This window comes from Watersipora subatra, chromosome 7, assembly GCF_963576615.1.
Source record: "Watersipora subatra chromosome 7, tzWatSuba1.1, whole genome shotgun sequence".
NCBI lineage: Eukaryota > Metazoa > Bryozoa > Gymnolaemata > Cheilostomatida > Watersiporidae > Watersipora > Watersipora subatra.
Window position 1 is genome coordinate 28,506,947 of NC_088714.1, and position 24,975 is coordinate 28,531,921.

Below are 24,975 nucleotides of genomic sequence, written 5' to 3' on the forward strand. Positions count from 1 at the left end.
ATACACGGCTGTGGAAGAAGAGGACATACATACGGATCTCTGGTCTGGGCCGGAACACGGGAGCCTCGACGAATCAGGAGTGGGGTGTGCCACTGTAAGGACGGGGGAAGCCGTCCCGGGTCACCTGGTTGAGCTATATCGGCAGGCCCTCCCAGGATGCCGGCACGAAGGAGAGAAGCAGAGCCTGGCCCATCTTCTGACCAGGTACCAGGACGTGTTCAGCAAGTATGATGGCGACGTAGGAAGGACCGACCGAATCGCCCACAACATACCCCTGATGGAGGGTGCCAGGCCGGTCAGACAACCCCCCCACCGGTTGGGACCCCTCAAGGAGGCAGAAGCGGACAAACAAGTACAGGAACTACTGGAAAAGGGTTTGATCGAGCCTGCCAATGGGGCATGGAGTTCCCCGGTCGTCATGGTGAGGAAGAAGGATGGTGGATGGAGATTTTGTATTGATTATCCACAGCTGAATGCGGTCACCCAACAGGATGCGTACCCCATCCCTAGGATTGATGAAAGCCTGGACGCCCTGGCAGGAAGCCGATTTTTTAGTACGTTGGATCTGACCAGTGGATACTGGCAAGTACCGTTAGATCCGGACGCTCAAGAGAAATCCGCCTTTGCCACGAGAAGCGGGTTGTGGAAGTGGAAGGTACTGCCCTTCAGATTGACGTCGGCCCCCGCCACCTTCCAAAGACTGATGGAGTCTGTACTTCACGGGCTCCATTGGAAAACCCTCTTGCTATATTTGGACGACATCATCGTAATTGCTCCAGACTTCGAGACCCATTTGGCCCGTTTGGGAGAGGTCTTCCAGAGACTCGCCGCCGCGCAGCTGAAACTGAAGCCCTCTAAATGCGAGCTCCTCCAGAGGAAAGTGAGGTACCTTGGCCATGTGGTGAGCCCGGAAGGAGTGTCCACGGACCCAGAAAAGGTAAAAGCAGTGGCCGAATGGCAAACCCCTCAAAATATAAAGGAACTGCAGGCCTTCCTGGGGACCACAGGGTACTACCGACAGTACCTGCGAGATTACGCCACTATTGCCAAGCCACTCACGATCTTGACTAGCAAAGGGAAGCCTTGGAGGTGGGGAGAAGAAGAGCAGCAGGCATTCGAGACCCTCCGACAAGGCCTGATCTCGGCACCAGTGCTGGGGTACCCCAACCCAAAGAGTCAATATACTCTGGACACCGATGCCAGTAATGTGGGAGTGGGGGCCGTCCTGTCTCAGAACCAGGGGGGCAGGGAAACCGTAGTGGCATACTACAGCAAGACCCTCAGCCCAGCCGAACAAAATTACTGTGTAACGCGCCGAGAGCTCCTGGCAGTAGTAAAAGCCGTCAAGCACTTCCGGCCCTACTTGTATGGTCAACAGTTCGCGCTTCGCACGGACCATGCCTCCCTGAGATGGCTGTGTAGGAGGAGAGAGCCGTCGGCTCAAGTAGCTCGGTGGCTGGAGATTCTGTCAGAATTCTCGTACTTACTGGAACACCGATCAGGGGTCAAGCACGGGAATGCCGACGGCCTGAGTCGACAGGTCTGCCCAAACGACTGCCGACAGTGTATCCGTATAGAGGAGCGAGACGGGGGCCCTAGCAAACAGGCATTGCTGGAAGGAGAGTCCGACACCGTGGCCGCAATTAAGCTACCAGGAGACCGAAATTTCCGACAGCTGGTACAGAGCCAAATGGAAGGGACACAGGCCGTGGCCAGAATGTACTGGGCAGTAAAAAATGATCAAGAGCTACCAGAGGAGGAGCTGACTCTGGGGAGTAACGAGCTCCGGGTCCTACACAAGAGACGGGAGGCTCTGAGGTTATTTCCCAACGGCGTCCTGGAGGTCAGACTAACGACGGACGGCCACCCCAGATGGTGTACCCTATGTCCTCGGGCGGACCGGAGCCGAGTAATGTGGGACACGCACAGGCTTGCCCACGCGGGGGTTCACAAGACTGTAAAAAGATTACTACTCAATTGGTATTGGCCGGGACTGAACGCCGACATGAGACGACTCATCAAGACGTGTGAGATCTGTCAAGTGGCAAAAACCGGCGGGAATCACGCAACTAGGAGCAGACACCGATTGTACGCTGGGCGACCGTGGCAGAAGCTAGCGGTCGACCTGGTGGGACCAATGCCAGTGACTAACCGGGGGAACAAGTGGATCCTAGTGATTAGCGACCATTTCTCCAGATGGCAGGATGCAATAGCGATCGCGGATGCAACTGCCCCGGTGGTAGCCACGACCCTGGACGAAAGGGTGTTCTGTTATTTTGGCCTACCCGAGGAATTACACTCCGACCAAGAGGCTCAATTTGAGTCTAAACTCATGGGAGAATTATGTAGTCTATGGAACGTAGACAAAACACGGACTACACCATACCACCCCCAGGGGAATGGCATTGTAGAAAGAAACAATCGGAGCCTGGGAGATTCCTTAAGAGCCTTGCTCCTGCGCCGGGGGCCTACAGAGTGGGACTTGTTGCTGCCACAGATAATGAGGGCTTTCCGGGGCACTCCCCACTCCGCCACGGGAGAAACCGCGAATTACATGATGATGGGCAGGGAGCTGCGATTGCCAGACCAGCTCTCAGAATCCGTTGCAGTCACTGGCCAGGCGGTACAGCCCTACGTACTGGAACTGGCCAGCCGGCTGGAGGAAACGTATGAAATTCTCCGAGACTGCCAAATGAAAATCCGGGTGGAGGATGACGAAGAGCCCCCATCGTTTGGGACCGGTGACTTGGTGCTGCTGGTCAACAAGAGACGTAGACGAGGAGAAAACCCCAAGTTACAGCCCAAATATGTGGGACCCTATACAGTCACTAGGTGTAATCCCAACCATACGTACCAAGTAGAGAGACAAGGACAAATATCAGTACAAAACGAAGAAAGATTAAAACCATACTACGCGTGTCCAGAGGCCGATGGGAGGGCCCCGGCCACTAAGGAACCCTCCAGGAGGCCAAACATGAGAGGTGCCACTGGACGAAGAGAGAGGAGGCTGGAAGAGCTAGGGGAGATGCTGCCCGCAGTAGAGTACACTGGAAGGGAGCCCCCCGCCAACACGGTAGGAGAGGATGGAACCTCCCCCGGATATGGACAGTAACACGTTCAGGAGACGACTTCTGGAGGTCCTGGCCAGAGAAAGAGGATATGCCTCGGGCAGTCACGATCCCACCAAAGGAGTTAGGGAGGCAACAGAGCAAACCGGTATATCAAACGCAGAACCAGAGGAACCAAGTCTCGGGCCCTGTTCCGAACCCCCGGTGGAGCCCTCCGGACAGGATTTGACAGAAGGAGAAACAGACAATACTGCAGTCGATGAGGCCTCCGACTCCGGGGTCACCGAACAAAGGGATCCGCCCCAACCCGAAGTTTCTACACCAGCACCAGCTGAAGAAGAGGTGCGAATGAACGCAGAACCAAGGAGAACAGAAAATGGTATGGGAGAAAGACGAGACGGGAGACCCTGGCGAATGGTGGGTCCTCCTATCAGATACGGCGAGACTGTGTGCCACCAAATCGACCCTGAAGAAGAAGGACCAGAAGCCAGAGAAAGACAGGCCGAACTCAGGGAACAGTATCAGTCTACCAAAGCTATGGTGGAACAACTGGAGACCTTGATAGAGAGGGAAGGTCTGAGGACGAACTTAGAACTGATGTCTCAATATACAATTCTAAAAGAGTCGGTTGCCGAACTAGAAGAGATGATGGCCGCAAGCCGCCACGGAGGAGAGCAACCAGATACAATCATACCTGACCGAAATATCCCGGGAAAGGGGACAGAGACGGAGGCAGATGAAGAAAACCAAGCAGGAGAGGAACCATCCGGCAATGAAGGCCTTCGACAGCAGACTCCGAACGGCAGAACAATTCAGGAACAAGAGCACGGCAGGACCGGAAAGCGGCCATCTTATGAAACTGAGACAGCCTCCAGTCACTTCAACCGTTGCGCACTAACAAATAACCAGCTCTCTCCACAAACCTATATCACGAATATGAGACCAACTTCAGATGAAACTAACGCCATCGAGGATCCAGAACTGCAGGAATTATTAACAGAATTGGATGAGATCCTGGAGGAAACTGAGATAACGACAGGGAACCAAGACGTCGATCAAGTAAAACTACCTGGGAATAACATAGCCAAGAAAAATATCGCACCCATTGCCTATAAGGGAGCGAGGCCGGTAGAACCGGCGATAACCACTACCAGGATGGTGCAAATGGTAGGGAACAGGGCGTCCCAGGACAAAGCCAAGCCAAAACAGGCCAGGCAAAATTCTGAGGGCCAGAGTTTCCAAGTCAGGAGCGGAGGTAAACCACTCCAGGGTGGCCCTCTGCTAGAGACTAGCCAGAGGCACCAATTGGATACTCGACCACGACCAGGACCAGTACAAGCCTGCTCGATAAACCTACCAACGATTCCGGTCGATCAGAAAAAAGAGAACGGACCGCCCGAGAGAAGAAAAAGCCGGGAAACCCTCGACGGAGTAGCCGAGGATGTCTGGTACTCCCCCACTTCCTACGCAAGGATGGAGGCCGTGGAAGACCGCCAGAAGGGAGAGTGCAGACTCTGTGGCTTCAAAAACAAGGACAGTAGGGTAGTAAGGAGACATATTCGGCAACACTTTTGGCGCTACTGGTGCAAATGTCAGAAAAATTCATCGTCATTCTTTAGTATATACAAGCACCAAAAGAAAGCCAAGGATTCCGGACTACACCCTAGTATTGTATACCAAGTAGATCAGGAGTGGTACACCAATTTTTGTACATACATGAAATGGACAGAGTGCCCCCCGTTTGGAACCTGCCTTCCCATAAAAGATGGGAACGGATGGGTACGAGGTAGAAGGATGGGACAAAAACGACTAAGGACAGAGTCACCAGAAGAAAAGGGGTGTACTGAACAGGAGACCCTCCAGGACAACGGGAGGGACAGACCAGCCGACATCCGCGTCCATTTAAACCGATGCCGAACCGCCGGAGGAAGAGAGGAGCGGGTCCAAAGGCCTTTTCCCCAAGGGTACGTAATCCCAAGGGTAAAGCAGAGGAAAGCGAGACTCGTCAATCAGGAAATAAACACACCGCCTAAGGGAGCTGGGACAGAGGTAGCAGGAGAAAGCAAGACTGCCCTGGAGATCCACGTCAATGCGGACGACATCGCTGGGGTATACGCCGGAGCCGATGGCAAGACCAAGGAACCTACCAGCAGCAGGGTAACCAGGGCCATCGAGAACACACGGGCCCGGCGAGAAGAGTACAACCGTAGAGCGGGAAGAGAAGAGGACCAATATCAACGTTACATCCGGATGGCCGAGGAATGCCGTATAGAAGCTCAGAGGTTGAGAACACAAGCGCGACGTTTCCACTGAGAACACTTAATTGTTCACCCCTGGCCAAACAATTGGGGGGGAGAGTGTGGAGGACCGGGACATGCCTGTGTACTATTTACTGCACTCATATATATATCCGCACTATCATTTAACCAAACCTCTCGAACTTCCTTTATTGCATACTTGAACTGCCTTTTTATTATTATATAACTGTATTACTGAACTGCCCTTTTATTATATAACTGTATTACTGAACTGCCTTTTTATTATATAACTGTATTACTGAACTGCCTTTTTGTTACATAACCATCCTGTTATATCTGGCATATCTTTTGTGATATAAATAGATCAGTAGGCGGAGTTAAACGATAGGCGCTGGCTATATAAGCCAGCGCGGTAGACAGGCAGGGTGTGCTTGATTCCACTCATACCTGTGCATACTTGTATTGAAGATATCGATAATAAACTGCTATATACTCATACGAACTGCTTCTATTGACGCCTGCCTGGTTGGCTCACCGATTGTACAAGCAGGCTCAGTGCAACCAACAGACGGAACTGCCAGGGTGACTCTAAGTAGGCTAGGAGGCGATCCACGGCCTTGTCTAGACTCGATCGGGTGTGCCATGGCACTAGAGATCCAGTCTTAAGACCAGCCATTAGTGGATCCAGACTAGCCTGAGATAGAGATCCAGAGGCAGGCCGGGGGTTTGGTTTTGGAGCAAGCCCGACTACTAGGTTCTTGTCTTGGACTGACTTGACCGCCACAGGCAGGTCAATCAGGCCTCGGACAAGGTCAGCCAGTAGCCCAGGTTGCGACTCCCTTGTTAGGAAGTAAAGCTGACTCAGCTACCAGAGTCAGATCCTTTACACAAGTTCAACAGTCGTGAAAAGCCATGTCAACTTCATTTGGCAGCATGGCAAATAAGTACTCGTGATGAACTAATTATTAGTTATGTGAAAGAATGTCCATGTCTCTACGAGTTTACTTTAGCTTGATATCAAAATGTAAAAGCATGAAGGGGAATGCTTTCAATCAGATGGCTGCACAAATAACCAAGCAGCTCGGCAACCATGTAGACGGTTAGTGTACAAATCTTGTCTGCAAGTGTTGCTTTCACCAGATAATATACAAATTCATTAAATACTACATGTATATTATAGATTTGTAATGTTGCGCAAAACATATAAAGTAGTTTTGTAGGATTCAGTCTGATACTTCACTACTTAGTATTATTCTTACGCTTTTAACATTTTGCAGGTATCAGTATCCAAAAATGTTGGAAAGACATTTATGATACATTTGCACCATACCTGAGCAAAGAAAATAAAAGAAGAGTTAGTGGTGGGGAAGTACCAGCAATCAAATGACCACTGTGGGAACATCTGCAATGGCTAAGGGATTACAACAAGAAAAAATTATAAGTTAATATTTTGTTAATTTTTAAGGGTTTAGGTTTTTAAATTTGTGGTACTTGTTTGAGGTTTATTTGCTCTTCAACTTGATATAGACCACATAGTAACTATCAAGAGATTAACTCGAAGCTAGTAGAGGCCACATGCTCTGAAGCATCTTCCATAAAGCGCATTGAGAATTCAACCCCTACCTCTTGAGGCCTTATGCAGCCCTTCTGCTGCTTTATTTGCAGTAACACCAACCTTGAATGACGTACAACCAACTAAAAAGGAGGACTGGAAAACTTGCAGAAGGTTCTTTCCAGTAAGCGTTTGTAAAACACCAAAAGTGGTGCAGTATGCATCATTTATGGCATCTTTGTTTACAAACCCACATGCACTACAGTGTCTGATACAGTTCAAGAAAAGATAGCTACAGAGGAGGAAAAAGGACAAGTGTTATCAAAAAATGTCACAAGCACTCAGATCAAAAATTATAACCATAAATGTAATAGCAAATGAGGGTGTTGATGAGGCACCTCCAGCTTCCTATTTTGATTTACTTGACTCTACCAATTATATTATTTTATACATTTTATATCATACGTTATATTTGTTCAACCAGTCAACTATATATTAAATATGAAGTTTTAAAAGCTACGCAGATATAAAAAATTCCCTATTTAATCTATAAGGTTTAAAACATGGTGATCTTGATAATCAAGTCTGGCGCTGTTGCAATCGAAATAATGCATAAAATGATCCCTCATGTCAATTGTGATAGTTGTTGAATTTGTAGGTGTAGGTTGCCTAACTTCACGTAAAGGTCATCCGGCATTGCTCCACAGGCCTAGCTCATCATCTGTGCCAGTGTAGCCTGTGGGCGTATAATATGCAATTTCTATTGATTGCTGGTTACCGCTCACCGACATTTCATTGCTAAAAGTGTGTACATCTTTTTATTGGTGATGTCGTTACATCATCAGCCCATCATTGTGGTCAATCGCGCCGCTAATCGGTGCTTTGAGCGATAGTGTGCACATGCCTTAAGCTTGGTCTAATTATTACAAACGATAATCAATGGGTTAACTGAACTTCTGGTAATCTATATATCTATCTATCTATCTATCTATATATATATATATATATATATATATATATATATATATATATATATATATATATATATATATAGGCCTATATATATATATATATCAATATATCTATATATATATCAATATATATATATAAATATATACATATACATATATACATATATATATGTATATATATATATATATATATATATGTATATATATATATATATATATATATATATATATATATATATATATATATATATATATATATATATATATATATATATATATATATATATATACTCATGCTACAGACAGTACTGTTTCGGCTATTGATGCCTCATCAGTGCAGCTCAGAGCTTAAGCAAGGGACACAAATCCCATTACCAATGAGAGTTGACTTCCTGCCACGAAACAACTAAGTTGCCTCGCAGACTTTAAGAAAGTCAATGTGCTGGCACCAGAGTGCTCAAATCACAAAAGTGATGAGCTTTGCACAAAGGCTAATAGTGCCGCACCTCTCACAGAGCGCTCAACCTCTATATATATATATATATATATATATATATATATATATATATAAATGTATATATATATATATATACAGTATATATATACAGTATATATATATATATGACATATAAGATATACAAATATGTCCTTTGTTTATATATAACAGTTGTAAGATCAAATTACCGCAATGATGCTATCAAATAATATGCTATAAATCTCCAAATTTTTAAATTATGTAATTATAATGGCTCGAACGCCACATGTATATGTAGCATTAGGTCGCCTATCATTATATAACTTATAAATTTACAGATTTATAGCATTATTGTTTGATAGCATCATTACGGTATTCTGATCTTACAAATGCTCGACGCTCTTTACATCTCCTCTTTTGCTCATAAAAAGCTAGTTATTGTTGCAGACTGTAGCAAACATATCAATGAGCTTTTATGCAACATTGTTAAATATAGATATAAAATGCCTTCATCTATATATATTTATCAATGTTGGTCGTTCGTCTATATCTATCTATAGCTAATAAAATATTGTAATTAACAATCCGTATAACAGAAGATTCGGTTTCAGATCCTCCATTTTGCCAGTCCGATGCCTTACCAATTTAGCCACACGAGCTTGATGGATTCATTAGGCGATATATGTCGCTATATGGGAGCAAATATGCTACCGCTCTCAGTCACGACGTAATGTCATGGGAATCAGCAGCTCTTATTAGTAAGATTACTGAAAATTATCCATTAGAAATGCAAGGCTAATAGCAAGTGGCAGGCAACTATTATTAACTCTCATTGTTTATAGGCTGATTTTTAATACCCAGGCAATGCCGAGCACTATAGCTAGTATGGCTATATAATGGCAGGTTAATTACCAGCATTAGATATTAACTGGTAGAGATATTTCTTGGTTTCTCAATGTATATTCAATAGGAGATATTTGATAAGTTCGAGGTAAGTTAGCAGATTTATTGCATACAAAAGGTTTTATATTGTTTGACCAAAAAGAGAAGCCAAAATATAGGCCACATTTGCTTCGCCCGTAAAAGGGCTAATGATTTTATTTTACCAAACTCTGATGAGCCATTTGAAAAATACAAAGCCAGCCTTTATTTTAACACCAACTCCTACTGATCACCACTAGAGCAGAAGGGTTGAAAAATAGGGCGCTATGACGTTCAATTAGCGGTTTAATGGTATATTTAACAATGTTGCGCAAAAGGCCATTGGACTCATTGATATGCTTTCTACAGTTTGCAGCCAAAACCTGTTTTTATATGCAATAGAATAGGAGTTAGGAGTGTCGATCAATTGTAAAACGAGTTTAGATAAACGCAATAAAGTTATTGAATAATATGCTATTTATCTGCAAATTCATAAGTTACATAATACTAATCTATCAAATGCTACAACTATATACTCAAGAACAAACAACATGAATTTACACTAATAATGTAATCATATTTATAATACATGCAGAAATAAAAATTAAACTTTTTGAAACAAAAGTATTTGCATTGTGGCTCAACTAGTTGTGTTCTGATTGAAGCTTTCATTTGGAACCAATTTATTTTGTTCTGACTGTTCAATACCAAAAACAGTGCCTTCAGACCTCAACTGTTCCTTGCACTGCTGAACTAATTGATATTAGCATCCCAACAATTTTTTTCAGGACAAAACTTGTGCGTTAAAAAATTGCGCCATTAAAAGGTAACTTTTTAGCCATGTGTAAGCTTGTGCATGTACAAAAACGTTTGGCCTTAGTTGCGTAATTGCTAAATAACTTGTTACATAAGTAAAAGTATCAAGGATCATGTTAAGCCAGGTACGACTATTGTATAATACAGCTATTACAGTAGGCAGTCCTGCAAAATAAATTATCCGTTCAAGGGATGTTTACATTATAGTGATTTTACATCATAGGATCAGTAAAATACATGTATATGAGATTGCCTAGTCCGCTTCAAGTTCTTACTCAACTCACCTCTTGTCAATCCAAAATAAAACTAGCCTTCACTTTTTATTTTGTGGGCTGTACAGTAACTGCGGCATTATTGACTTATTGGTATCAACAACTTTTTCCCATTTTTGATAAAATTCACTGGTTTTGTAGACCATGGTTGCGGTAATTTTACAATAAATTGACGGGGAGCGCACATCTTTGACGTTCATTTACAGCTATTTGCTTGTTTTTTTTTAGACAGCAAAGTCTATTTTTTAAAGTAAAACTAAAAATAAATATTTTATGCTTCTACAATGAAGCAGAACAAAAAATATTTTTCATTATAAAAGTGTGATACTACCTGTTTTTCGTCTATCGGTATCTAGTGGGTCAAGGTTAGGATAAAAAAAAACTTTTGTCAACACCCCAACTCACGACATTCAGATTGGTAGATCGTCGCTGTAACATCTGCATCAGTAGATCGTCAAAAACTATTTATGAAACATTGCTCAGCTACCTATTCGCTGTTTTGACAACACCTTTGGCGATCTATACGACGAACTAAAATGTCACAAAAGTTGTTTACAACTGTATATATAATAGATGTAACACTATTCGCACAACATTTTTTTTGCAAGTATGGCGAGATAAATTACTTTTCAATTTGTATTTGAGAATTGGCCCGACTTGAAACTCCATTATATGAAATTTTTTATTACGTACAAAGCAAAAACTTCACTTAAACTATTTAGGTTAGCTGGAATTTACGTTATAGGAGGTATATGTTATAGAAGTGTCTACTGTAATTCTTTCTATGGTGTGGCTTTCAATAACGAAAAAACTGCTAATGTTTTTGAGTTGGAAAACAGACTTTGATATGAACAGAAATAACTGAAGAATGAATTGGTATTAATGTGACCAAGTCATTATTATTGCAATTTTGGGGACAATTTCCTAATGATCACTTGCCATCGTAGGTTTGTAGAAATCAAAAAAATGTCAAAGTGGCAGTCAAATGAAACTGGCGTTCAATTAAAAGATGACTTTTAAATAAAGGTTTGGCGGTATGTCTTTTAATGTGAACGTATAAGCTAATAGTATTATGAAAACAAGTTGAATTCAAAATTATATTTGAGCGGGAGGAAAAGTTAATAAATCATTTTGTAAGCAAAAGTGTAGTGTAATGCTTAAAACAATTCTGCTCACATAGGCCTACATTTTAACATCCATGAGCAAGTTCTAGAGATATTTGCTTCAACCTGATCGCCCCAATGAATTATAGGCCTACTAATAACCAGATTTTTATTAGTACACAAACCATTTAAACTGTGCTAATAAAAAAAACATTTTTCAACCAAACAATTATGCCACCAGTTTAAAGTTATTACTACCTACTAAAGTTGGTGTTTTGTTATTATTACTACTTGTTATATAATACATAGGCTCAAATAATTGAGAAGATTGTCGTAGAAATACTAATGCTCTTGGCAATTGAGCCCACATAAATCTATCAAAAATTCCAAACCACAAAATTTATAGAGCATATAGCATATCAAATATGGCAGATGAACTAGGCAATGATGGATAAGTTTACGTTATAATTTTAACTTTACTGCCTGAACATGCTGCCAAGCTCTTATCATAAATGCATCACCAGAAATTATAAGCTCCACACAACACTGATTATGCGTATGGGAGGTTGGCACAACGAGTAGAAACATGGCCGCAGCATCTAATCCCTGCATAGTCTCAAAACGCACACATTATGGTACTGTTGTTGGTTCAAGGCAGTTTGTATATACGTACAATGTATAACATGCCTTCTGCTCACAATCAGCTGACGTGTATTGTCTACTAAAGCAGCTAACTAAAAAAATCGTAAATAACTGGTGTCAGTACTGCCGTCCGCTATAATATGAAGTCAGTGAAGAAATATCCTAACGCAACATGTGCGCAAGCAACCACAATCATATTTAACTCTGAAATCTATTTACTCCCTTGACCACCTTTGCAATATACAAGTAGTCGAACGAAGCAGCGATGAGACAAGGGCGTTGCAAGGTTTCATAAACTGGTATATGTACTATCACAAAAGGCTCTCGCGTACTCCAACAAGAGTGTCATAGACGGATTAGGCAGTTTTGTCATCGGAAAAAAAAAAACGATTTACTTTTCATATGAGGTGTCCGAGTTGAATACTACACTCACCACTGACTAGTGAACTCATCTTAGAAAAATGAAAACAATCACCATAATCACGTTTAAAGACCATTACGCTGATGAATGTAAAAATCGGTACACGTAAACACCGAAACACGCTACAATACTATAGGGTTTTAAAAATGTTGTCGCATAAAACTTAAGTTAATTCTATCAAAAAGTATAGATACTTTTTTATCATTTGCTATTGTTTTTTATGTTTGAGACGGCCTGATTGCTAGAATGTTTCAAGATTCAAATCAACAATACATTATCACTGTTATAACGCTCAGAAAAAACATATGTGCGCAGAATTGCCCAAAATCATGAATATTGCAACAGGACAGCTTGTTTCTTGCTTGTATTACATCAGATGTTCCCATCAAAGTCGACTGCTACTCTATTGACATATAATTTAATTTGTATTTGCTCATAATTGGCAGAATAAAAATTTTAATCCTGCTACATATATATTGTTATAGGTGTCTCAAACGTCTCAAATAAGAGTAATTAAAATTTTGTCATATTGGTTTCCTCTAATTGTTGTGTAAACATCGGAGTACTGACTACGAGTTTGCCAATCTACGCTAATTAAGTATTTTCATGGAAGAGTATACATACATGTACACAGTTGTTCTTAATGTAAAAAGTGCATTTTCTGTTATAAAGGTTAGTTAGTTGTCTCACTGCTCATCCTATTTGTTATAGATACCTGTGAATGCTATCACCGCGAAACGCAAGCTGAATTGAAAGTCACTTCTACTAATATTGTCTTATGGTGTTAATTAATGGTTGTTTTTATAGATGACTATATGTTTGTTACGACAACTTCTAATTTAAAAAAAAGTTTGAAAATTAAACCAAAAATGTGTTCCTAGCTCCATGCATTGGGTTAAACAACAAGTTTAACGGGTTTCTCAAAGTAAAGGAGCTCCCTCTTTGTTGTAACACAAAACTACTATGTATGTTGTCCTTATGGCAGTAGTTAATAATTTAGTACTAAACAGTAGTAGGTGTAAAACAATACAAAGTATGTAGTAACTATTCACAATTTTTTTTCAACACTTAAAAGCAACATTTTGTAACGCAAAAAGCTATGTGATACTCATTAATAACATAGGCCCCAGGAGTTTCACTCTCTTCTATTCATCTCAAGGGCTAGTCTCAGATCTTATAAACTGCACCCTTTTCACTGACTCTTACATTAATAAAAAAACTACCCTTTATGACTTCATCACCACAGACTAATTCCCCTTTTTTTGGCTCAATCACTGATCCAACTTAGAACAGAGATTTTAACCCCTTAATACTACTTAGTACAGATGTTTTACCCTCTTAGCACTACTTAGATGCCCTTTTACTACTATCTGCGGTGGATAGCAATATAGATGTCCAAGTTTTGGCATGAGATCCACACTTCAAAGTTCCAATCCAATCCAATTAATTAACAGTGAGAATTGAGTGCAACTCTAGAAAAAATTTAAATGACCGGCAGTGTTATGTAGAAAATTTTTAAATTATATCTTTGAAATGAAAACTACTATCATAGCGCTCTAATATCCTATCTTGGCTACTGCATGTTAAACAGCGAACTGATACAAATACAAAAACCTTTAGGCGACATATAATGAGATATTAAGCTATGCCATAAACAATAGGATCGAGATCATATATACCAAGAAAATAGTAGTATGAGCATACAGTATATACTTTGAACAATAGCAGTGGGATCATAAACACTGAGCCATAGGTCTTGTCTTGTGTTTTCTTAAATCTTCCTGACTTTTCGAAATGTTCTTTTATATCAAATCTTGAGGACCCACGTTGTGGACGTAATATCTAGAGCTGACAGCGGTGTTTGCATTGGAGTTTTTTCAGCTTTCTCGAGATGACGAAATTGAGCAGATAAAATTGATTGTTGATAGTTGAAGCCAGGAAAGCACCATCAGTAATTTTGCCTCGTCTGTCTTTGGCATCTGACTTACTGTTGTAGTTCAGTAGGCAATCTCTAGGACCTTGTCGCTTTAATTGATCTTTCATTCCCTATACTGTAGCTCTTAACTTTCCTTCGCACGATATTGGCTCTACAGGGCTCACAATGTTCTGTCAATAGACAACTCTCACTCAGCCTGAATTCAAGAAGCTTTTTTTAGGTGTCAGACTCACCAGCCAGCTTGGTCAGCCTTGCTCTAAAGTTGTAGTCTGATGCAGCTAAAACACAAAAAACAACAATTCATAGTGGGTTACCAATAACAGGAGACAAACAAATCTTGCATGAGTTATCATTGGTTCAGTCATTCAAATGACAACCTTAGTAATGGCTAAAGTTACTGATCGCGATGCCAAAGACCATAAACGTGGATATATATGCAATAGGGTGCCGTGCTCGGTTGGTTCGAGGTCTGTCATGTTGGAGAGAATAAACTAGGCACAAGCAAATACGTAATATTTTAGTCGGTTTTGATCAATATTATTCTTTATCTTATTGCTTTAGGCTATTATTAAGTTAGACAATGCCAGCCATGTATTCTGTAGTGCCATCACTTTTTTATCAGCATGTTCTGTCACTCAAACATGATAAAAAATAATTATCCAGAAACTTAGTGAGCTTGTCTTGAGCAACTTGAGCTTCATCCCAAAAAAGAATCACTTTTGGCTCCTGGCTGGTGCTTTCCTCTTTTGACTCAGCTTGACTCAAAACCGATTTTGAGCAGATTTCTGCATGTTGAATTTGAAGAAAAAAACACTGGATAAATACCCTCAAATAAGCTGGAAGGTAATTTTTGTCTGCCTTCAGTAGAATATAGCACTGTAGTAAGAGAGCAACACACAAATTTTGGCTGATTAAAAATCATATAATGGTATCAGTGCCTGGATCCATCGGTCCACTCAAACTTTCGGTAGCCGGAGGCGCTTTATGAGTACAACATTTCTGAGCTGCTTTTTCTACCTAGGCGCAGTCTAGGCCTTTATTGTATAATTCACATATATCTGTGTATGAAAATGATTTGAGCAAGCATTAGTAGCCTATTTAGTGATACTTAGCTTAATATGACTGCTCACCTTCCTGGCAAAGCAACAAACTGGACTTGCCTTGCGAGGTAATATAACCTACCCTTTGACTTCCCACCTTTACCAAACACATACAAATCACTAACAGCAGTCACCCAGAGGGTCAACCCAGGAAAAGCCACACAGTCACTCAGAATGGCAGTACAATAAATCAAACTAATGATGACTTGAAATTGAATTGAGAAGTCAAGTGTAAACAACAGTACAAAAATATGTATAGAATATTAAAAAAAATTATTGCAAAATAGGAAAAGAACTATTGCAATAATTACAACAGTAATTTAAAGAAAATAAATAAAATACTTATTTACAAGTTATTTAAGTATTGAATTATTTTATAATATAATTATACTTAATTTGTTTCTTATTGGTTGTCAAAGTTAATATATTTAATAATTATTTATATACGTATATATATAATCTTTAATTGCACTATAATTTACATCACAGTATTTTCAGCATTTGCATTTGATCTACATGTATGTATGTGCCATCTATGTGTGTGATGATTGGGTCATGTGCTGATTGTATGTGGTTGTATCATCATCTTGTTTGTATGTGAATAAGGGAATTCATAATGATAATTAAATACCCTTGAAGTTTCAGTTACCTGTCCTTATCAAGAGTTTCTCTCTCGCTTAGAGAGTACATGTACATACAAACATGTTACAAAGATCAATTCAACCACCAACCTAAAAACAGTTTGATAATGTCATCACATGATTTGTGATTGTTCAACACCTTCCTTATCTCAGCATACATTTTGCCTAGATCAAAATTGCCAACAGCTTGGAACATGAAATAGCATTGAGATCTTTGATAAATATACAGAACAGTGACATAATTGTATCCACTTACCTGCATGTTTCAATGTGAGAGGTCACTGAAACTTATAATAGCTTTTTGCCTCCATGCCCAGAAGAGCCATTTTTTGGGGTGTTTCCTTGACAATCAGATCTGGTTTATGTTGAGGAAAAAGTAAAAAACTGAGTCCTGATGGCAAGCTGGCAATCTCAAACCCCTTTAACAATGCTCATGGCAGAATAGCTCAATGTTGGTTTCAACAGATCCTAAGCACAACAACACAGCTCCTGAATACCTCTTTCTACTGTGTGGGACTCAATGAGACTGCTTTGGTCCCTATCTACTGCACTAAGCTAAAAAAACATACCTTTTTTATGAAAACACTCTAGAGTGTCTGGCCACCAAAAAGCACCACTAAAACCTTTTTTATTGGTCAAGTCCTTAAGGATGAAATTTGAGAGTCAAACCCCATGGCAGTAGGCAGACAACCATACAGACTATGTAATCTATGTTTACTGTATGTGTACACCGCAAAGTAACACTGTATGTGTGTTGCAAGTTAATACTTGTAACAATTGACAGTAGGTCCACAACACAGAGTATGTGATACACTAGGTGTGCATGCACAACACAGAATATGTCATTCCCATTTACCTGAGGCATAGAACACGATGGATACCAGTTATTAGCAGGTACATGAAACAGAGTATATGTAATCTGTTTCAACAAGAAGATATATAGCTTCAACACAAAAGTATAGATTAGAGATAACGACAAGAAATCTGCCAAATGAAATGAAAAAAATTACTGCAAGCACTTGTCCTTGTCAATATAGGTGTGCAGAAATAATCAACAGTAAATTTTTTAGTAAAAAGGGGATAATATATGTTAGCTCGAGAGATATAGATATCTAGCAATACTATTTGTCGCAAGAATTGCACTGAACCATAAATATGCTATTCTATGATATCCATTCTCAAGCTGATGCTTGTTGTATATCCAGTGACACGCAGTGAACCTACAACAAAACAGGCATAAAGTCTGTGAGTCGCACCAAATAATTTTCCTATTCAGGTTTTTCTAAATAGATGTCATTATAAGGCATACGACATGCACACAATGAAAAAAACTGAGCGTAGACAAACTTGTTAACAGAAATCTAGCCTCTTACAGTAAAAAAGCCGTAAGGAAAAATCTCTCAAAATTGATAATCCTTTCAGTATTTAGTTCTAATCAATGAAATGTGCCATCTCGGCCTATATCAGCAAAAGCGTGATATGATTATTTACAATGATTTATACAATGATGTTTTACCTTTTCAAGATAGTTTGGGCTGTAGTTGCCTGACCTTTGGCCTATGAACCCCTGAAAGCAAATTCAAAACAAATAACTATAAGTTATATCTCTAACAGAAAGCTGTATTTCGTTGTACCTCACCACAAACTACTCCTTCAAACTGTTTGAGAATGTCTTTAAACATTTACAAATGTTTTCAACTAGTTTAAGAGAGATTCTGAGAATAAAACTGATTTTCTTGAAGTTTGCTGTGCGCTTTATTTTGGCGATATGATAATAAATGTAGATCTATGTAAGTCAAATATTTCCTTAAACATTAACACTATCAACTGATTGATTGTTGTATTAAGCATCCCATTTCAAGCTGTAGTTTTTCTCAGCTGTTTGGCAGTCTTGTGTGCAGCAGCGAGTATTTTGTGTGCAACCATGTTAGCTAGTTGCTTCTGTGATGCAGCAATTCAAACACGTTGAATCCACTTGTTGGAACGAAAGCCCTTTTTAAATATTATTTGTGGCTGGCTAAGAAATTTACGCTTTATCATCCTTGTTGGATAATTCCCTTAAATAAAATATGGAAAAATGAATACTAAACTAACATATCCTGGTCACAGAAGCAATGCTTTTCATAAACTTTCATGAATTTTTAAGCTTTCGATGAAAAAATGGCAACATGCTAGATATGCAAGTAATATTAGCATGATATGAAGTTATTGGGTAATTTGAAGCTAGCTTTGTAGGTAGTGGTTGGGTTGTCACATTCCCTGCATTCGTGTTGTTAAGGCCCATAGTTGGTTTTCTATTTTCTCTTTAACATTTATTCCTACCGTTCTGATACTTGCAGTTGCACTTTCTCACCTCTAGATTAAGGCCATCATTTTCCTATTCAACAGAATTATCAAGGTTTTGCAAGTGTGCTTTCAATCCTGCAGCAAAATTTTCTAGGGCAGCGATGTGACTGGTGAGATAGGTTTTTGACGACGTCATATTCAAAAGCTCCCTGCATTCACTGGCAATCGTAAACTGCGCTTTCACTTTTTTGGTAGCGATGGTAGCGGTTCAGCACCACCAGCACTTTTGATACATGATTTAAATAGGCTTGTTGGAGCTGAATAACTATTGTCTCTTTATATGGAGATAATTGATTGAGTACATAGCATGATGTCTTCATAAAGTGAAAACCATAGAATCGACGCATATTAAGGAAGCAAGTCCATAAAGTCTTTTGTTTTATAGGCTGAAACCACAAACTCATGCTTACATGGATAAAAGTGCTGCTGGAAGTCATAGCACTCACATGAACAATCGAAATTAGCTATGTACTTATTTTTTCCGAAACACTCAGAACTGGTTTCAGAACACAATAGCTGCACATTACCAGCCAATGCTTTCCTAAAACTCTCCTGGTTTGGCACACGTTGACCATCCTTTTTGAGGCAATTTCACAGGTATTCTGGTACGTCAAAGCTGTACACTCGCCACAAGCTAGAACACATTTCATTGTTGATGTGGTACCTAAACAGAGAATAATCATGTAGTTAGGGTAGCCGACACAGAGAAGACCGAAGTATACAGATTTATTGGTGTTGCGTAAAACTATTTGGGTTGCCTGCGGTTTCAGTGTTTCTTAGGGTTAACCAATTTTTTTTTATTTTTCCTACCGATATACCAATTGATTTAGGTACATCCAAACAAACACACAACGTACATATATAATAAACTGTACAATACTATATATATGCAAATGCACAATAAAAATGCATACATGCATACATACATACATACATACAAACATGCATACATATATACACCCATAAATACATACATACGTACATACATACGTACATATGTACATACATACGTACATACGTACATACATACGTACGTACATACATACGTACATACATACATACATACGTACGTACGTACATATATATGTACATACATACGTACATATGTACGTACATATGTACATACATATGTACATACATACGTACATACATACATACGTACATACGTACATACATACATACGTTCATATGTACGTACATATGTACATACATATGTACATACGTATGTATGTACATACATATGTATGTATGTACATACGTATGTACATACGTATGTACATACGTATGTACATACATACGTATGGCTGTATGTACATACATGCCCGTACGTACATAGGTATGTACATATGTACATACGTACATACGTACATGCGTACATACGTACATATGTACATACTGAAGCATACATACATACATACTGCAACATGAATACAGACAAGCATACATACTGAAACATACATACATACTGAAACATACATACATACTAAAACTGATTTAATAAATTTTTAGCACACTGGCCAAAATTGCCATTACCAATGTTTTTTTATTTTTTTACCGCTTTGGATACCCATTAAATAGTAATTGTGGAAGGTTTGATCTTTCTGCCATTAGTTATTTTGGGTTATAAAATTGATTTTTAGTAGTGTTAGTGGTGTTAAATGAGACTAAATTTACATTAGGTATTCCATACTGATACAATATTCAATGCGCTTCTAATTTCTTACTTTATATTCTGCGTTAAGGCTTGCTTATAGGCGACCCAAGTTAACTTTTATTGCATAATGATTTTTCTACTTCAAATCAAGATTTGTGCAATATCTTAAATATATCTGTGTGAACATTGGCAAAGTTGAAATGCCTACACGCTTTTTTTATTCAATTTATTTAACCTTAGTCCGGTGATAAGCTATGTACATGTAAAAATTAATGTTAGAGTTTGTTAAATTATGCAACCACTAGCTTATGAGACTTGTAAACAGAGAAGGTTGCCTCAAAATTTATGGTTATTTTTGTTATTGTGGTTATTTGGAGAGCCTTAATCTTAGGCTAGCATAGCGCTATTGTCCAAAATATGTTTGAAAGGTATTTTACGCATTTGTAGTTTTTAATCTAGATCTATTTTGACTACGGTAAAGTTGTTAGAAATTATTTTTGCAATATGTTTGCTCTAACCACATCGACATTGATCTTTAGAAAAATCGGTGATTTGATGCTTTTAACTTTGTACCATCATCATGAGAAGCAGTCCGTTTTTGCCTGCTCATGGCCTTCTTTTATAAACATGCCCCTCTCTTGTGTACATATGCGAATCTACATTTAGCTACACTATACCATATTCTGAATTTGTTTTAAAAAGATTTAAGAATGCATGAAAATTAAAAAAACTTAACACACTTTGAAGATAGTATTCTTACTGAAACAATTTTTAGCTCAGTGTATGCTGCCATCGCTATCTGATTTAAAGTCGCTTTAATCAGACATTTATCACAAGGGAAAATAACAATTATTTTTGTGTGACTTTTCTATTTCTTTACCATAGTGTATTATTATGTACTGTAAGACTTACAATGCAAAAAGGTAACTGCTTTTCATTCAACAAAACGCTGTTAAGACTAGTACAGGTCGTCAATGGCCTACGACTGAGTCGAGTTTCAACAGACACGTGTTGTAAGCTGGTCTAGTCATAAGTTAAACTGTAAAGTATAGGCTTAATACTATGCGTACCACCTTTCAAATATAAAGTATAAAATCATAGTAAATGCAAATCAAAATTACTATGCAATTTATTTTTAAAGTAGTGGTCTCTTTTTTTACTGTAACGAACATTATTATCATTAGTAGACTATGCATAGGCTAAAAACCTTTACTGTTACTGTACTTTAGATACAGACAGTGTAAAATAATTGTAGGTCTGCTGCATTTGATTTGCGTTAAAAACATCTCAACTATTGCAAAAGAATCAAATTGATCTTTGAAAAAAAAATTAAAAAGGCTTCCAAGTCGGTAAGATGTAAGTAGCTTATGTTATAAACTGACTACAACTTGTACCCTAGTAATCTTAAATAAATTGGACTAAATTCAAAATAAATTGCTGTAAAAGTATAATTCAATGCTAGTTCTTTAGGAAAAGGTGTGTGATTGTGGAATTTGAGTGTACTAGCCAATTTAATAAGCCATTTTTAATTATTAACTTCTATATGATTCTTATAGATGCTACATATGCTATGTATAATTTTTTCATGTTTTATGGGGTCTTAAGCCAACCGAGTCGCCAGCCAGCATATACAATTACAATGTTTACAATTATATTATAAAATCACAAGCTTTTAATGATGTTATGAATGTTATAAGTTTATATAGTATTGTGTTACAATTTAATTGAAAAAAATTATTTTGTAAGTTGTTCACAATAAACAATGGAAAATAATTAGGTCTTAAATATATATTTGATGAGCACAAAATCTATAAAAAATCTCAAAGACTAAGTTCTTCAACTATATTCTGCTGAACTATTATTAGTCATAATTATAGTAGCAGTGACAGTACTTGTAATTAAATGAGTGGTAGTGTGACAGGAATTAGTAGTAGTAGTAACACAAGTGGTAGTTGCAATAGTGGTAGTAGTAGTAGTTGTTGTTGTTATTGCTGTAGTTGTAGCAGTAGCAGCAGCAATGAAGAATATTCTATGTTTTATATATGAATGCTTTTCAAAATTTATTACCGTTCACAGCAAGCTTGGGAGCTCTCGGAGACTGTTGCAAGTTGGCCATTAACGGACTACCTAGGTTTTGTCCTGGGTTAGTTACTTCTCAGTGCTCACTGCGTAGTTTAAATACCGAACTTGTGATTGGAAGAGCTCACACTTAGAGAGCTTTAACTTTAAGCCGGCTTCTTTCAGCCACTGGGGCATCTCCTCCAAACCATTTCACGTGTGTGTGCGTGCGTGTGTGTGTGTGTGCGTGCATGCGTGTGTGCATGTGTGCGTGCATGCGTGTGTTTGTGCGTGTATGTGTGTATGCGTGTGCGTGCGCGTGTGTTTGTGCGTGTGTATGCGTGCGTGTGCGTGTGTGTATGCGTGTGCGTGTGTGCGTGCGTGTGTGTGCGTGTGCATGTGTGTGTGTGCGTGCGTGCGTGTGTGTGTCAAAGTCATGGGCGATGACTGTAATGTTATCTAGGTAAAGCAGTAAAGTCTTTTAATGTAAGCTTTGTAATATTCGCTACATGAAGTTCTTAAAATCAAAGGGCAAGACTTACTTGCCCTTTGGTCTTAAGTCAGTGGGCCAAAACAAGACTTCATTACTTGTTTTGGCCTTCCACTCCCGAAGGCCAAAACAAGTAATGAAAGTCGACTCCTTTTGTACATTGGCTTTCAAGTGTATTTGCAGTAGCCAATGCTCAGGTCCGGTGCGCTAAAGTACCTGCTGCTTGACAATGCATCAAGTCTATCATTGATCCACGGAAAGGGGTAGGCGTCCTGCCTTTAGCAGTTAATAATCGATGCAGAAACACCACTTTCCATATTTCCAGGTGAGTACCACTAGGAAGCTCTACGCACCACCGGCTGGCTTGATGAGTCTCTTGTTCAACAGCTCTCAGACTTGGTGCTCAGCCTCTCCTCCTTTCTCTGGGTCTAGTTGATGCAGTAGTCGTCTGTTAAAACGGGTTCCTTCCGTTACTGGAATCAAATGTTCCACCTCGAAGGTCTTGCCATATCTCTGCTACCGATGCAAAGTGTACTTTGGTAGTATGTCAGCAACCTTGCCAGCCACTCAGTCTGTCCTGGCTTCATGCAGTTGTCTGGCCACCACATAGAAATCCTCCAAATGTTCTGCCATTCCTTCATCCGTTGTATTTACATTCAGGGGTGTAGCTTCCAAGTCAAAGAGTGGTTGTTTATCATCCATTTGGTGGTCTTCTAACCTTGTGTAGGTGCCGACTGTACTCTCGGCTCGGAGGTAGAAAGGTAATTTCATGAGGTTAAGGCACCGCTTGACTACGTTTCTTTTTGGCTGAGGCTGGTTCAAGCTTGTATCCAGCAGCAGCCATTCCGAACAGCACTCGATCGCTCCCAGCGGGCACGGAACAACCATCTTGGTTTTGGCTGGCACAGTCTTGACAGGTTACTCAAGTAAGTGCTTACCAACTGCTACGGATGGTGATGTTGTGTCTAGCACACTGTCACACACAGGGGCCAGAGAGGACTTTTGTCTCTAAACTCGAACTTGTGGAGCTGAGATTTTCTATCCCATTGCCGACATCAGTGTAAAAGAATCTGACATTTCTTTCACTTTCCACAAGACAGTTCAACAATAAACACACCTAGTTTTATCCACCAGAATACCTATTTGAGCAATACATATAATTTTACAATTGCGTCGCTGTACAACAAGTGAGCACGCATGCAGAGAGAGCCCGCACTACGACTCTGCTGTAATGATGGTGATGGTCTTCCATATAAACCGAGTTTTTATGATAAACACTGCCTTTTTTTGTTCTTTCTCGATCCGCTGAGCTTGCTCACCGGTGACCAAGCCTTTTTTATGATGAGGCTCAGCCTGGCTATTCCGGTAACCATGAGGTCGGTGTGGCTGGCTCTGGTTCTTCGGCTCTGCCGTAAGACATTAGCACAGTTTCTTCACAAAGGATGGAGATATGAATCTAGCTGAATCAGTTTACATGTATGGAAGTTGTTCACTGCCAGAGATTGCTAGAAACTCATTTAGACCGCAAATAGATAAGTGCCTCAGCCCTTTAGGTATCAGAGACAAATATTTATGAATCTGCTTAATGCTAAATTCACCATTATATGGGCTATTAGGGAAGTTACTGCATTAATATCCAACACTTCAGTGATGGTCGACTCTACCCCAACACATATTAGTGACCTATAAATATGCCACACCATGGCAGGGTTTAACAAAAAGGATCCCTCAACATTTAACATATATTCCGACAGAGACATTTTGGAAGATGAGGAGGACCGCATGGATAGTGAACTGGATAGTAATGACAATGGTAGTGGTGTCGAGCCTGATTGATCATACTTTACCAAAACACACAAAACCCCGGAGTAATATGGCAATAATGTGTAAGACATATGACATCACTGATTTTGAAATTGAGGGCAGATGTGGAATATTTGATATTGTACAAGTGAAAGCTTTTCACAATTGTATATGTGACACATCAGTTTTTGCGTTTTCATTATCCAGGGTCAAGCTTGATGCTATGCATTATTTTAAGCGTAATTTAAAGTAGTTAGTGTTCATTTTAAATAGGTTGAATTAGCTGGTTGTTCTGTTCTCTTATTATCTTGCAATACAAACATACTCATTTTGATCTTGCTTCTTTCTAAAAGTAGTAGTGATACTAGTAGCAGTAGTAGTAGTAGTAGTAGTTGTAGTAGTAGTAGTAGTAGTAGTAGTATTAGTAGTGGTATTAGTAGTAGTGGTA